This window comes from Epinephelus lanceolatus, chromosome 4, assembly GCF_041903045.1.
Source record: "Epinephelus lanceolatus isolate andai-2023 chromosome 4, ASM4190304v1, whole genome shotgun sequence".
NCBI classification, from domain to species: Eukaryota; Metazoa; Chordata; class Actinopteri; order Perciformes; family Serranidae; genus Epinephelus; species Epinephelus lanceolatus.
This window is the reverse complement of record NC_135737.1, coordinates 23,901,241-23,916,762: the sequence shown is the minus strand read 5'-3', so window position 1 is coordinate 23,916,762 and position 15,522 is coordinate 23,901,241. Positions and strand designations below refer to the sequence as shown.

At 42.5% G+C, this 15,522-nt stretch overlaps 1 protein-coding gene across 9 annotated transcripts in view; it reads left to right on the top strand.

The window, feature by feature from the left end:
• Positions 1-15,522, top strand: part of LOC117259567 (muscleblind-like protein 1) — a 92,682-nt gene that overhangs the window by 204 nt on the left and 76,956 nt on the right. For 7 of the 9 annotated variants that reach the window (XM_033630972.2, XM_033630969.2, XM_033630970.2 and 4 more), the window contains exon 1: positions 9,026-9,246. The exons of 1 other annotated variant lie outside the window; for it this stretch is intronic. The gene's annotated coding sequence lies outside the window, so the exon portion shown is untranslated. Of the gene's footprint in view, positions 1-9,014; positions 9,247-15,522 lie in introns of those variants that run through there. One more of the 9 variants, XM_033630968.2, reaches the window with a different exon arrangement.

The window sequence follows — 15,522 nt, the reverse complement described above, 5'->3', positions numbered from 1 at the left end:
AGACAGCTTTTTCTGTGAGCGTGCGGACGGACACTGGGTTTACAGGATCATCTCTTTATCTGTCTGTTGCTGCCTCTTGAGGGGAGGAGAGGGGAGAGTTCCTCTATAGAGACGACAGGGTGTCATTAATATTTGACATGTTATGATTCTGACAACTTCCCTGCCTGTTGCGAGTGATTGCTGCTGTTTTTGTCTGACTTGGGATTGTCTGAGTTTGGGATTTTTGAACAGCGAGGATGGATCTTAGAGAGATGTGAAATACCTGATATGCATGTGGAATAACTGTTAGTTTTTGTCTGTTACTGGGTTTGTGTTTTTGCATAGTTTCCCCCCCTCCTGCCTGCAGATAGTGTTTGACTATAGCTGATTTGAATATGCTGGGCAGGTTTTGCATGTAGGCCGACTTATATTATGGTTCAGGTGAACACAGTGTAACTTTTAGGAAAGGATAACTTGTGTGTTATGCCATACTGTCACACAGTAAGTCATTCTGACGACCGTTTACCTTTTTGTGTACATCATATACCGTCCTGCATAATGCTATAAAATAGTTAAAAATTAATTTAAGAATTCAAAAATTATTCAACAAAACAACAGTAACTCAGCAATAACATTAAGAGTTTGAAAGGTTTACTCAAACATCCAGCAAGATGTAACACTAAAGTAAGACAATTTATGTTATTGAAAATGAAAATGAAAACCAGCTTGAGCCAGTGATGCATTATAAATTTGCTGTCATTGATCACTGATGAGGCATTCTTGGATTAAGCTCTTTGTAATAAAAAATAAACACACAGAAGTTGGTCCCACAATACTACAAATACTCTAATAAACTAAGCTTGCTTTGAGGTATACAAGTACTGATCAGTGACACTAGTACAAGCTGAATGGCGGGTACAAGTTGCTTCTCCATTATGGGTCAGTTTGTGGTTTAACGGCCGCTGGGGCTTTTGACCGTATCTGTTACACCAGAGACACAGACAGGCTGGAGAGTGCGATTGCAGCAGCTCAGGGCAGGGACTCTTAAACTTTATTACCCCAGGACTCAAATGGGAAATTTCAGTTCACCCTGTGACCCCATCGTGTAATAATGTTTCAACACTGTCATGTGGAGACACAACGGAAGTTCAAGATGAGGGCTTAGAGTGAGAAATAGGTTTGATTATTTCTAAATTAATCTTTAATTACAACAGGTCATAATTTAAATGTCTGTTAAGAAAATAACCAAACAAGGCTTCAGTGGGCTCAGTAATCGGAAGATTGGTTATTCAATCCCCAGCTCCTCCAATCTGCATGTTGGAGTGTGCTTGGGCAAGACACTGAACCCCAAATTTCCCCTGATGGCTGTGCCATTGGTGAGTGAGTGGATGTTAGGCTGATGAGCAGTTGGCACCTTGTATGGCAGCCTCGGCCACCAGTGTGTGATTGGTGTGTGTATAGGTGACTGTTAGCCTGGAAATCCAGACTCAAATCTAGAAAGATTTTGAGTCTGGCCCTCACCGATACACCCTTCCTACCCAAGGGGCGGCACTAACTGAGGCATATTAAATGCTGCCGCATGCAATTGGATAGCAAGATGGCCAATCAGAGCAAAAAACAAGGTGACGTATTCATTGCACTAAGCCCTATTTGTTTGCCGACCAGTGGGGCTAACTGATATATTATGCTTTTGCTATATCCCGTCGGCAAAAAAACGTCCCTACTGGAAACAGAGGCTTCTAGGGCAGTCTTCTGTTCCTCTCTCAAGGAAAAAGATAAGTGTAGTTGGCTTAGCGTTTCTTCCAAAGCTTCATTGAATGGACGCGGTCCTTGGGCGGCTGCCATCTTGGCTGTTTACCTTTAGACTCCTATGGCGTAGCGCTGTTGTCATCATGTTACGCCAATTTCCAGGTTAGGTGACTGTGGCATGTAGTGTAAAAGCGCTTTGACTGATTGGAAGACTAGAAATTCACTAGTCTTTCATAGCCAGGCCTAAAGCATGCTTTATAATTCTGAAAAATGCCCAGGGTTGTTTGTATTTTGTTAAACCAATCACAATCATCATGTTGCTCTTGCAAAATCGTGTGGGGGGGGTGAACTTATTTTGATGGAACATGTGCTTGTGGGAAGGCTAGCAGTGTCATTAAACTGGCTCCATAAAAGAAAACACCACAAAAACTGTGTGATTCAACTGTACTTAATAAAAATGACAAACATAATTCGATGATCGGCGCCCTAGAGGTGTAGCCTGATTGTACTTTAGCTATGGAAGAACTCACAGGACCTGTTAGGACCACAGACAATTCGCTAGCTATGTGGCTCTTGCAGCACACTATTACAACAATATCACAGAAGCTTGTGTGAAGTGGAACGTTTCATTACATTGATGAAGTCAGTGTCTCTGGTGTACGCTGCTGCCAGGGTATAAAGATGTGGCAAATCAACTCTGACTGCCCGTGCCAGGAAATGGATCAACATTGGGCACTAGAGTCCTGTGAGACCGAGTCCGGGCTTTTCCGAGGTGTGTTTACATGTTGTTCTGTCTTAACATTACATTTCACGGAGAGAACAAAGCAGGCATGATCCAGATCTTCGCCAAAACTTGACATTTTCAGAGTGTATGTTGTTAGCTTGGAGTTTGGTGTTGTTTCCTGTAGCAAAGGGGATTTTGGAAATGGTAACACGCAGACAGAAGAGGTGGCAGGTTTATAGCCACAGTCTGCATCTGGTGAGTCAGACTTGGAAGGCCCTAAACAAATTCAAGTCAATTTCACCATTAAACATAAGTTGTATTATCTCAAAATCCAGCGTTGAAATAAAATACAGCTCAAGGTAATTTTATTTAGATTACCCTTTATCACACAAACGTCTCAAAGGAGCTCCGAGACTGTTTTGCTTGTGTGTGTGTTGCACCTTTTTCACAGTGTGTATTATGTGTGGATGTGGGAAGCTGTTTATGCTTGAACACTGTAACAGACTATGCAAAGAGTTTCTCCTGCTTGGGAATTGAAATGCAAAAAAGCCATAATGCAGATCAGACAAAAAAATCTTTGAATATTCAGTTTGTCTCCATTTAGCTCTGACGGAGCTTCTATCTGCGCTCCCGCTGCAAAAAAAATCCACCTGTCAAAACTGAAAGTGGAGCGGCTTCTCTTTTTCATTATGATTCCTTTCATTAAAAGTCGCCCCCTCTCTATCTGCGATGTCGCGTGATAGAATTATCCAGCTGACATGTCGATGACAGCAGCATCTATATCTCTTCCTCCGCTCTGTATGAACTCAGCGCTGGTGTTCAGTCGACTGTAAGCCAGCTAAAAAAATGTTCAGATATGTGTCTATATGCTGTAGTCATGTGGGTATATAAGGTCTTCTTCAAAGTGAGAAAAAAAAGAAAAGCAGAAGGATATATGTCTTTAAGTTGAGAAATAAAATACTAGAGCTGTTTCAGTAGTGAGTTTAGGAGCTTTTTGAACAATAGTCATTCATATATTCCACTAGTGGTCTGTTTTAGAGCTCTGTGTTGACAGATACCCACATTTTCCACTGAGGTCACATCTTGGGGCCCCGAGACTATGTTGAACACAGAGCTGTTCAGACTAAGATTAAAGATGCAGAGGCTCTGCAAATCGTGCCGTTTTAACAGACTGAAATAGCTACTGCTTTTTAAAGATCATCTGTTTAATGATTTGACCTTAGATGCTCAACAATAGAACAGAGGTCTGTTATGAATGTTGAAAGCCTGTCAGACTCACACCGGGTTGCCCTGCTGGATTTTCCATTCAGTAAGATCCCTTTCCTGGTTCTTTGGTAGATATTCTTTTACTCTCCTTCCAGCTCTGCAGCTCTGGCTTTGCTTAGCAGCATGGATCGGAGGTGATATATGGATCCAGATCTCCTTGTCCAACTTTAACTCCTCCTGTCTTTGTTCTCTTTCAATTTTTTTTCCCTCATTCTTGTCTTTAATGGTGTGGAACACAGGGGACACATGTTCATGGATCTGTGGTCTTGTTTTGATATGATCTGAATGAGTGAAGACGTGTGAGACACCGGCTCGTGTTAGAAAGCATTGCCTCAAAAGTCCTTTTCGCTCTCTCCTCCGTACACAGACATCAGCAGAGCAGTGAGCAGGAACCTTAGTGTGCATTAAATTATCTGCAATTGCAGCAATTATCTGCAAGTCCAAAACCTTTCACTGTGCCTTGTTTCTTCATCACTGCCTTTCTCCCTTTAGACTAGAAGCCTGCCGGTGGAAAGTACATTTACTCAAGTACTTAGGTATGATTCTGGGAACGTGTTATTTACTTAAGTATTTCCATTTTGTACTATTCTGCACTTGTGTTTCATCATGGCTCAGGGTGATTTCATATTTTAAAACCTTACAATGAGCATTCAAAATATAATGAATCAGTAAATGAATCTATAACAACAGTGCATGAAGTAGTTTAAATCAGCGACAACATTCGAATGCTGCTTACACATTTATGCACAAATAATAACACATATCATAAAATATTAAATAAATATGCTTTAACACTGAAGGGGGCCATTCTGCCATGATGGTGAGTACTTTAACATTTGATAGTTTTTAAGGTTCATCTTTTTTCATTGTACAACACAGGTTTGCACAACAGTGTAGTTGCTGTCCTTTCATACTGCACAAGAAAAACAAAAAACAAAAGCAGTGGGAATTTCCTGTGGTACAGGGGTCGGCAACCTTTAATATCAAAAGAGCCATTTTTGACCAATAAAAGGAAAAAAAAAATCTGTATGGAGAAGCAAAGCATATTTGAGCCTTATAATGAAGGTATCTAAATTAGCCTATCAACATCAACAATAGCTCTAAATGAGCATTCATTAATAACTTTAACCACAGGGTTGCTTCTCTGCAGTGGACTATTTAACTTTGCAGCATTGGCGGAGAAAGAAAACAAATCTGTCCGCACACTGTTAAATTCTCTGTTTTCCTTTTTTGGATATGGAATCCATAGCTAGCCACTGCCATTGAGGTTTTAGACCTGATGATGCACATTTTAGTCAATGAAATGTTTTTTAAAAAATGTAATCACATTTTTACGGTCAGAAAATGTAAAATCACTAGAACAATGTATGAAAGGTAAAATGTTTAGAAAATAACAGTTATTTATTTCCCTGTGTTATTTATTTATTTATTTATTTATTTTTTTTTTTTTGGACAAACCCACAGGGAGCCACTGCAGAGGGAATAAAGAGCCACATCTGGTTCCAGAGCCGCAGGTTGCTGTAGTGCGTTTTTTTTTTTTTTTTAAATGTGCTTTAGGAGGAATGTTTTTGCAGCAACAAAAACACGAGGCAAATTCTCTCTAATATATAGGGGAAAAAAAGACATCAGGGATACATTGTCCATCAACTTTGACTCAGTTGAGCACCAAGCATCACTGATGCAAACATAGAGTCTACCACCAGAGTCCTGCACTCTGTCAGCATGGCACACGTCCGTCCGTCAAGATCTGAGTTGTCACGATGGAGCCAGGTTGCTGCAAGATGTGGGCACAACAATGTCCCATCTCCCTATGCTAAGTACATTTACCGTTTTGCAATTTATAACTTAAAGCTGCATTAATTGATACTTTTGTAGGCCTATTAACAGTATCACTGTGCGTAATGTGGAATGTGGTGCATTAGTTTTTAAAGGTATATGTACAAACAATGCATGAGAACAGCCTGTACTCACAGTGACAAACCCACAGAAAATTATCCTCTGACTCTGCAGTTCCCCTCAGCTTTAAAGAGTATCTTAGCAACTTTTAGCTCATGTTATTGGTTTTCTGGCCCACAGCTTTACTCATTTGATTCACTCTCACCACTCTCATCGCCGTTGTTTTTTGCTGCAGCAGGCCATCTAGTGCAGACAGACAAAGTTAGCAAGCAGCTACTGAAAATAGTGATGCACTTAGCAGCTAAGGAGCCAGATATTTTTTTACAGGATTTGGTGGTGGCGAACTACATGTACAAGGAGAATGAATACTCGACATTTGCCAGGTCACCAGAAACACACCACCATAACACTTTATAAGCTGATAATATGTCAATTTCTGTTTACAGCTTTTTCTTCTGCCCCTAAATAGCTAAAAAAAAATATGTAAATGCAGGTTTAAGTACATTTTGCTTACAGTGCTTATTCACTTTCACCAAAGTTACATTTTGGATGCAAGGTTTTTGCTTGTAACAGAGTATTTTAACATTGTGGTATTGCTACTTTTACAGAGGCAAAGGACTTTTTTTTCCAAAGTGTGTGGTGTTAGGGGCGAAGTCAAGCAGTGCAGTTCAGGGGTCATCCCAAACCTAAGGAGTTTGGGGGCATGGAAGACTTTTCTTCCCATTCACGGCAGCTATAAGCACTATTATAAAGCCATTTGAGATGACCGAATGCCAAAAAATCTGTTCATCATTTGGGAAAAACATGTTAGTTGCCCAGGACAAAATATCATCCTGTAGAGTCTACATTTAATTTTGCATCTAATTTTATATCTCCAATTGTCTTAATCTTTCTAAAACCATAACACAGCAGATGTTGAGGATGACTCATTTTCACTACTTTGCTGGTGTGTTAAATTTGACGTCACAGACGGGCCAGAAAATAGGTTAGTAAACCATAGAGAGCAGCATGGAGGTCAGTGAAGATGTTATGATCTCTTACTTATTCAGTCTCTCTCAAACTCAGAGCTAACTTAATACTGAACAGTGTTCGAGTGCTGCTTGGATGCGGGCGGATGGTGAGTTGACAGACCGACATTACATTACCCAGGCAAAGGGGCTAAAATTAGCGCGCCCCCCTGGGTGTCATATTTCCATCACTGCCAATTGGAGCTGATTGGAGCTGGAGCCGAATAATACCTGTGACTGCTGCACGGACATTTGTCCAGGAAGTTAATGCCAGTTGTAACCTTTCCCATGAAATACTAAAGCCAGATGTTAGTGGGTCCTAATGGGTTTTTGTCCAGTGAGAAAGGGGCTTAAATTATGGTCTTCAGTACTCTGAATTTCATATAAGGCCAACCGAAGAACATTCACTCAGTTACATTAGATTTCTTAAGGAACTAGCACAGTAGGATGAACAACATGGGCATATATTTATTATCTGGATGACACAAAGTTGAAGATATTTAAAAAGCTAAAAGATTTGGGGGTTTTAAATAAACATAAGGAGCTGGAGCCCCCCAGAAGCCACCCCTCTGGCGTATGTTTGAATGCAGATCACCCATTGAAATGCCCATGAGCAAGACACTAAATCTGTCGCTAACAGCTGTGCTCTGTGTGGGGCAAATGGGAATAAATATTATAACTCAGATTTACTTTACAGACAAAGCTTTCTCCAGATAAAAGTGCTATCATGTCCTGCAGCCTCAGAGTCCATTTGTATTCCAGACAATCACAATACAACATGTGCACACATAGAGACACTGCAGCTCATTCCCAGCTCAGTTTAATTCTGGAAGACAACTGCAGGGCCTTTTTTGGGCACGTGTCGGCGACTTGTCAACGCTAAAATCGAAATTCCGTATTACCGGCGTCTGTAATGCATCTCTTTGACTCTATGAATGAATTGATAAATATTTATAGAAGCTGGAGCTAAACATTAACACTTAGAGCAGCACAGAGATCCATCATAGGTGCTTTTGAGGGCAGGCTGCAGGCTGCCGTTCAATCAACACCTTTCCCTTGCACTCTTACACACACACATACACACATGCACACATGCACACACAAGCCAATACAGCGATAAATTCCAAACACCCTGATATATTGCAGCCACAAGTCAGTGATGTGGCTCTGAGTCACTTGGTAACACCCACCTGACATACACGCCTCCGCAAACACACTCACACACACACACACACACAACACCATGCACTCGCACATGCTCACATACACAAACATGCACCTGACGTAGTGTTTGATGGAGTTAGACGCCATGGCAACAGAGCTGTGACTCTTGCTGTCCTGTGAGTGGACTGAAGCTGTGGAGGAGGGAGGAGAAAGCTACCAGCTAGCACCGCTACTCAAGTGCAGCTATTATTATTTCCAATCTCTCTGTCTCTCTATTCTCTGCTTTTCCTCTTTCTTCCTCTTCACCACAACTGCTATTTGCATGCTGCATTTTTGTTTGTTTTTTTCAACTGCAATGTAAAGGCTGTAAGTTAAAAAAAAAAAAAAAAAAACTCAAAGAGGGGAAGTAGAGGAGGCAGCAGAGAGGTCAGCAGGCATGTATTTTTAAAGCCATTGATTGTGCAAAACCCTGACACATCATCAGAGGGTATCGCGCTGATTGTCACAGCCGCAACCAGACGGCACTCCGGATGGCGTTTTATTTGTTGACATATTATTTTTATCTCGCCCTCCTTGCACTCTCACTTGCTGCATCACCCCGTTTCAATCGCAAAACAAAATGATTTAACTCCTCCTCTCCTTTCCTGCCTCCGTTTAACCCTTTTTAAATGTTTTGTATGTTGCCTTGCAGTTTGTTTTCTCCCCGTCTCTGTTGCTGTCAGTCATGTTTTATAAAGGTAGTAGCACAGATAAGGAGAGCTTAGGGAGGTAGAGGCGCGGGAGGGGGGGAGGGAGGCGTGCAGGTGGACAGGTCTCACAAACAGCATCTGTATGAGATTTACTGCCTGCAGATACAGATGGTGGAGAGACTGTGGGGAAGAAAAGGGGGGGCGAGGGAGGGAGGTGTTGGAACAGTGCAGGTGAATTGCATTTTGGTCTCGGGTAGCATTTTCACGGTCTGATTGTCAGCATTTGTTAACATACACACATGCACGCAGGCGTGCGCACACGCTGTCGTGCAGTGTGGGAGCGTGGCTGTTGACAGTAGAAGTTTGTCTGAGTTAAGTTCCCCCTGCGTTGCCCTCCTCCCTCTTTTGCATATGATCCAAGCGCGAGCTGTGAAAGGTGAACTTGCAGCCTGCTGTGGATAAATTATGTGTGACATGTTTAGCTGTGCTGCCTTATATGGAGACTGGTGTATCTGAATAGAGTAGGGCTCTGCCAAGAGGGAAGGAGGGAGAGAGAAGGAGCTAGGGAGTGAAGGACAGGGAGGGAAGGAGGAAGAGGAGAGGGAGGAGGAGGAAGGAAAAGAGGCAGGGGAGGGAGAAAGCGAAGGAAAAAGGAGGGAGGAGGGGGCAGTGACGGAGGGAGTGAAAGAGAGGAGTGCCGCGAAGCAAGCATGAGGTTTTCACTTTCCATTCTCCCCTCAGCAGCAGTCAGATGAGTCCTTGCAGAGATACAGTAAGTCTTTGCTGTTTACTCTGTGCATGTGTGTGTGTGTGTATGTGAGACTTTGTGTTTGTTTTAGACACGACAAGACTAAGTTGTCTCTGCTTACATTTGCTGCTCTCTTCTGCCATTTTGCCTTTTTCGAATTTTTATTCACCATCTGGATGTTGCGTGTGATGTGTTGATGTGTTGTCGGAGTGAGTTATACATGTCTGTCTGAGCGTGTGTGTACATATGCAGATGGCCACCGTGCTTCACTGCTAATGTGTGGTAGTATGAGGCGGGACAGTTTTAATGTGGAAAAGAGCTGAGCAGACAAAGGAATGGGTAACGTTAGTGTTTAATGTTCCGCAGAGTAGTTAGCACACACACACACACACACACACACACACACACGCACTGGGACACACACACACACACACACACACACTGACACACATTCCCATTTCTGGCAGGCTACTCACTCTCTCGCTTTCTCTCTTGGACTACACTGAAATCCCTGTTGTGTGACTCCCACTGTGAACACTAAAGCTAAATATGCGCTCACGTTTATGGATGAATGAATGAAAACACACACACACACACACACAGACTCACTCAGGAGCACACTTACACATATGAACAGCCGCACGCTCCTCCTGTATAATGACTGCACTACTGGTGTTTACACTACGGCTGCCCTCAGGAAATGATTAAACTCCCCCTGTACCCGGGCCGTCTGCACCAGTCTGACACACAAACACATTAACAAACATTATGTGCACACACTAAATCATCTCTGAGATTTACATGTGGTAGAAAGGCCAAAAAAAGAACAGAGTTTAGATTAAATAGCTTCATATTTATGATTAAAGTTTGTATTAAGAAAGTATCAGATTTATTAATAAAGCTGTGTATGTAGATGGTGTTATAGTTAGGTCAGTGTTTCGCCTAAAATTTCTGAATGTGAGGGGCAATGTTTGTTGACTGGACAGGGGCAACTTGGATTTATAAAGGGCTGTGCTTAATGCATGTACACTATTTTAATGGAGAAAATGAATAAGCAAAGGACTACAGGGGACTGTGTATGAGCAGGATTTCAAGTCATTCTTTTAGGGCTTATATTAGCCTTTAATTGATAGGACAGTTGTTAGCATGAGGGGGGGAAGAAAGGAGGGGAATGACATGCAGCAGCGGCCATAGTTTGGAGTCGAGCTCTCGGCCACTGTGGCAAGGACAACGCCTTTGTATATGGGGCGCCTGCTCTACCAGGTGAGCTAATGGGCACCCCTAGATAATCTTTAAGTTTACAGAGACTAACCAGTTCAAACTAATTGAACACGTTGTGACAGTAGCAAGTAAAAACTTCTATTTAACAGGCAGAACCAAGACTCTGTGGTGGGCGGCTATCTGCCTCTACTGGTTGTGTTGAGTAAGAGAGGACTGGTGAGTCGGTGTGTTTCCGAACACTTGTTTGTTTTGCATTAAAAACTTAATTACTGAAATAGGGTCAGAGTATCTGGAAATTCATCAGCTTTGGGGTCTTTACTGCATCCACTACTCATTTTTCACCTTTCCATAAGGTTTGGATACCTGCACTGTGAGCAACTGTGAGCAACTGTATGATGCCAAGCGTATGATGCCAATTTTCCAAACTCCATGCAGGAAGTTGTGAGAGGAGGTGTCACTTACTTCGATGACATATTGGAAGTTCAAGCGAACTGTTATGAATGCCTGCCACCTGCAGTTGCAAAACTACTAAGCCTAAAGTCCCAGTGAGGCAGAAGTTGGGACGTCATTGCTTCTGTACTGTGCTGCATTTCCTGGTGAAAAGTACTTTTTAAGGGGTATAAAGGTTGAAGTGGGATTTTAATCAAATCCTTTGCATTTAATTGGGGCACCTAAAAGTTTAGCACAATGCAGAGCTACTGTGGACTGTTGGCTCCACACACACTTTCCTCACCGTTAGATCAGGAGCAGGACGAAGGAGAGATGCATAAATCAAACCTCCGCCACATTGTTTTGGATATGAAATATCTGCCAGTATCAAAAGACACATCTCCTTCTATCTCTCTACATATTGCTCTATTAGCTATTACAACCCACAAATGGTGAGGTAGGGTTTTATCTGACCCGTGTGGCTAGCTAGTTGCCCAAAGTCTCGACCTTTTGTAAACGCCCCTGAGTGCAGCATGACTCATCAAACATTTGACACTGTTTTACCTGGTTTTACAGAAAGAGAAAAGACAGGGATTTAATGTACAACTACTCTGATGCAGATTTTTTGACATTGATGAGGCATATGATCAATGAACACAGGGACACAGGATTAAAACTGGGAGCTTTTCCAGGTTACTTTAATGTAACTTCATCCTCTCACTTGTGATGTTTGAGACTCAGCCACCGACAAAAAAGAGGGGAATCAGTTCATCACCATAGACCTTTAAAAAATTCTGCTAACCTTCATGACTAAGGCTCCACTGTCTGTAGCTACATACTTCATAAAAAAAAAATAACTCTTGCAGCAGTTTGCTGGTGGGAGACACTTGGTTTTCGATATATATCAGAGCAGCTCCGAAAAAGAAATGGTAAAATTTAAAGTAATCCAGTCATGTTGCCTGAATGTTGATGGAAATTTGCAGGTGGTGCACCTACAGTATAGATATAGCAGAGTACTTTATATACTCATTAATTTTGTAATAAAATGTATTTCCATAGTGATGTGATTTTATTATTTACCAAGCTAATGCTGCACTAGATGCTGCATCTATCTGTGTATTCCCTGCTGTTTTGAGTGCACACCCTCTTCTCACCCACTGATCGCAACACCTCTGTCTCTCTTTCACAGTTTTACTTCCTCACCCCTCTCGGCCTATTCTCTGCCTTTTTTTTATTTTTTTTTTTATTTTTTTTTTTTATGGCTCTCTTTGTGTTTCTCTTTCGGCGTCTGACTCTCAGTGGGTTGAAAAAGCTTCTCTGCAGATCAGAGCAGGCAGATCTACAAGGTCATTAGAGTATAGAACAGCGAGAGCGCAGAGGCGCTCAGATACATACTGAATTTCACAGCGCACAACAACTCTGACTAAACAACTGGGTGCGAGAGAAGAAAGAGACTAACGCAGAAAGAGTGAGGGGGGAGAGGATGCACGGTTACCTGCGTTTGATTGTGTGGATTCTTGAAAAATGAGTTTTTTTCTATGAATTTGTCCCTCTTTTCTCTTCCTCCCCCACCTTCTGGTTTCATCCCTCAACTAATCTGTCCTTTGGAAGTGATGTCATCTCCCTGCTGTCCTCAGCAGGCACAGGGCAGTCTGTCGAATGCAGATGAGCCGCGTGCTTGTGTGCGTGTGGGAGCAAATTAGTGTGTATGTGGGTAATGACATGAGCACCCCGATACCCTGATTTACATCATTCAATTATGATGGGGAAAAAAAAAAAGAAAATGGGGCGGATGCTCTGATCAAGGTGACAGCAGGAGAACGTGAGTGGAAATGACTTCAAGCCTCAGAAATTCAACGCGGAGCATATCACTGGCAGATAGACAGTCGGTCACTCGGACAAATGGTTGGGGGAGTCCTACGAGGCCATTTGGCAAGTGGCAAAATCACAGTGAGTCAGGCAGTGGCGTATGATTGCTGTTTTCCCTGCCGTCTGCAAAGCTGTCACTGGACTAATGCACACTAGTGGAAGATGTAATCTATAGTAAATACAGTTGGCTCCACGGTGGAGCCCTCTGTGATTTCCACAGATTAAGGTGTCAAACTGAATCACTGGTCATAGACAGCTGAAGAGTACAGATTATCCCTGTTTGGCCAAATGCTGCTCTGATGACAAGTCAGGGGTTTTGCACTTCGTGTGTGTGTGTGTGTGTGTGTGTGTGTGCGTGTGTGTGGCTGTGATTTGGAGAACTGATTATTTTCTTTGGGGGAGCATCCACTCCTCCGGTATTTCCCGATTTGATCAAAACTACCAGACTGCGGAATGTGAAGAATTCACAGAAGACCAAATCATTAGTGTTAATCATCTCCATCTATTGAGCTCCATAATCTTTACAACAATTCTGCTATAAAGCTTTTCAGCCATTCAGCTTCTAATCAGTGATCATCTTGCTGTTACTGAACCGTCTCCTGTAAAGGATTTTCCACTGTCATAAATTATTCTTATCTCGCTGTACTTATTGTATCTCTCTCTGTCTGAATCCCCTGTCTCACTCTGCTCCCATCTCATTACACACTGAATATCTCCACCCTGTCTTTCTCGGGCCGTGCCACCTGTTCCTCCGCTGCGTCTACCTGTCTATCCATCTCTATGTCTTCCTCATTTTCGTTTTTTGTCGTTCTCTTACTCGCCTGTCTGCCTGCATGTCTCGGTAACTGTCTAGTTTGGCATGTGTCTGAGTGTGAGAGCAGGAGAAAGTAAAAAAAAAAAGGAGAGACTGTCTGTATGTGTGTTTGCCTTTTTTTCCTCTGATAAAGGCCCCTGTGCTTGAAATGCCACATGCGGAGGTGGTAAATTTACACAAGGGAGCTTTTCCAAAGTGGGCAGACTACTTTTTCACTGGCATCTGTCTGCCTCCCTTCCACCTATTACATCTATATCCCTTGTCGTCTCCTTTCTATCACTCACCGTCTGTTCCCCTCCCTGTCTGTCTGTCTATCTGTCTTCCCGTCTCTGTGACTCGTCCTCTCATTCTCGCCGTTTCCCAATCTTTTTCGATCTACCCTCCCGCCCACACACATATATCATACACACATCTCCTCCATTGCTATTCCTGAGAGGAGTAGACTAGTCTGGCAGTGGGTTGGTTTATGTCCATGAACTCAATGACACCCTGCCGCTGCATTACACCACACTGGCACTACCACAGCAGGTAGCCACACTGCAGTGAAGACAGAATAAAAAGCAGTTGTAGACTATAGATTAAGAAGATGTACGCATACGATCCGCATAACTGTCCCATTCCCTGACACACCAACTAATATGTAACCATGGATCTAAATGTATATTACCTCACATCCCCATTCATATGGGTGCCTACTCTTAAGTGCCTCAACCCCTGTCTCTATGTGCACGTCAGGCTGTTTAAACACTTGCTCTGATATCACCGTACAGACGACAGCTTGCGCACGTGCCACTTGACTGCCCTCATCGTCTCCCCTCCCCTCTGTTTGTCTTACAGCCGAAGGAGGGGAGTCATAGATTGCGTGTGTTTGTGTGTGTGTGTGTGTGTGTGTGTGTGTGTGTGAGATGGCGAGTGCACACAAGGGAGATAGTTGATGTTGTGCATATGCATACATATTACTCATATGGCCGTGTCCTGAATATCAATGCACTCACTGACCTTCCATTCATCTCTGTAGTTGTGTATCCTCCGTAGATGATGCAGATCTGCTGTCTCATGGTTTGTGGTCAATACTAATGTGTGTGTATGTGTGTGCTTTTGTGTGTGTGTGTCACAAGCTAGAGGATGGAATGAAGTCTAAGATTACCTTGATGGTACAATCTGTGGAAACATCATCGTAATAGAGTATTGTTTCAGAATGACCAGCACTCAGCTGAAGACTGTCGGATCAGATCTCAATCTTCCATGGGTGGGACTGGGTGTTTTTTGGACAGGGTTCACGTGAGAGGATTGTTAATACCGTTGTCCCCTCGACAAGGTATTTGAGCTCATTAATGTTACCAAGATGTCAATCACTCAGTGCTCTTCAAGCAGCTTTAGCAGGTAGTAAAAAAATGCATTTATTGTAACTGAGATTTGCAGTAGATTTATGGGGATGAAATGTAATATCATTGGATGAGGTAAAAGTGGAAATTTACATAGAAATCTGTTGTTCACCGACATGTGATTTAATGTTTGATGTAGAGAGTGGTGCAGGGATAATGTTTTTCTGTAGGTTAACCAGGAAGTTAGCGTCCCTGGTTCCTTACTGACATGTTTTGTTCAAAAAGATAACCCACAGAATTTCATAACTTTTAAAGCATAAATGCAATCGTCAGAAGTCAAAAGCTAATGTTAGCCTATAAAAAAAACTACAACATGAATGATGTGACTTCAACATATCCACCAAAACAAGGCTGTAATGCCGGTGTTTGCCGTGATGATGCATAATGACCCCGTCAACCTCTGTAGTTTCATTTAGCCACTTGTTAGCAGCTACCTTTTTTAAGACACGTAAAAGCTTCTAAATTCCCAAGTGGGGTATTTACTGACAATATCCATTCAAAAAACCCATTGACTTTGAGACAAGGGGACTGAAAGTGCAAAAATGCCAACTCATGAATCAACCAAACAATCACGACTGTAAA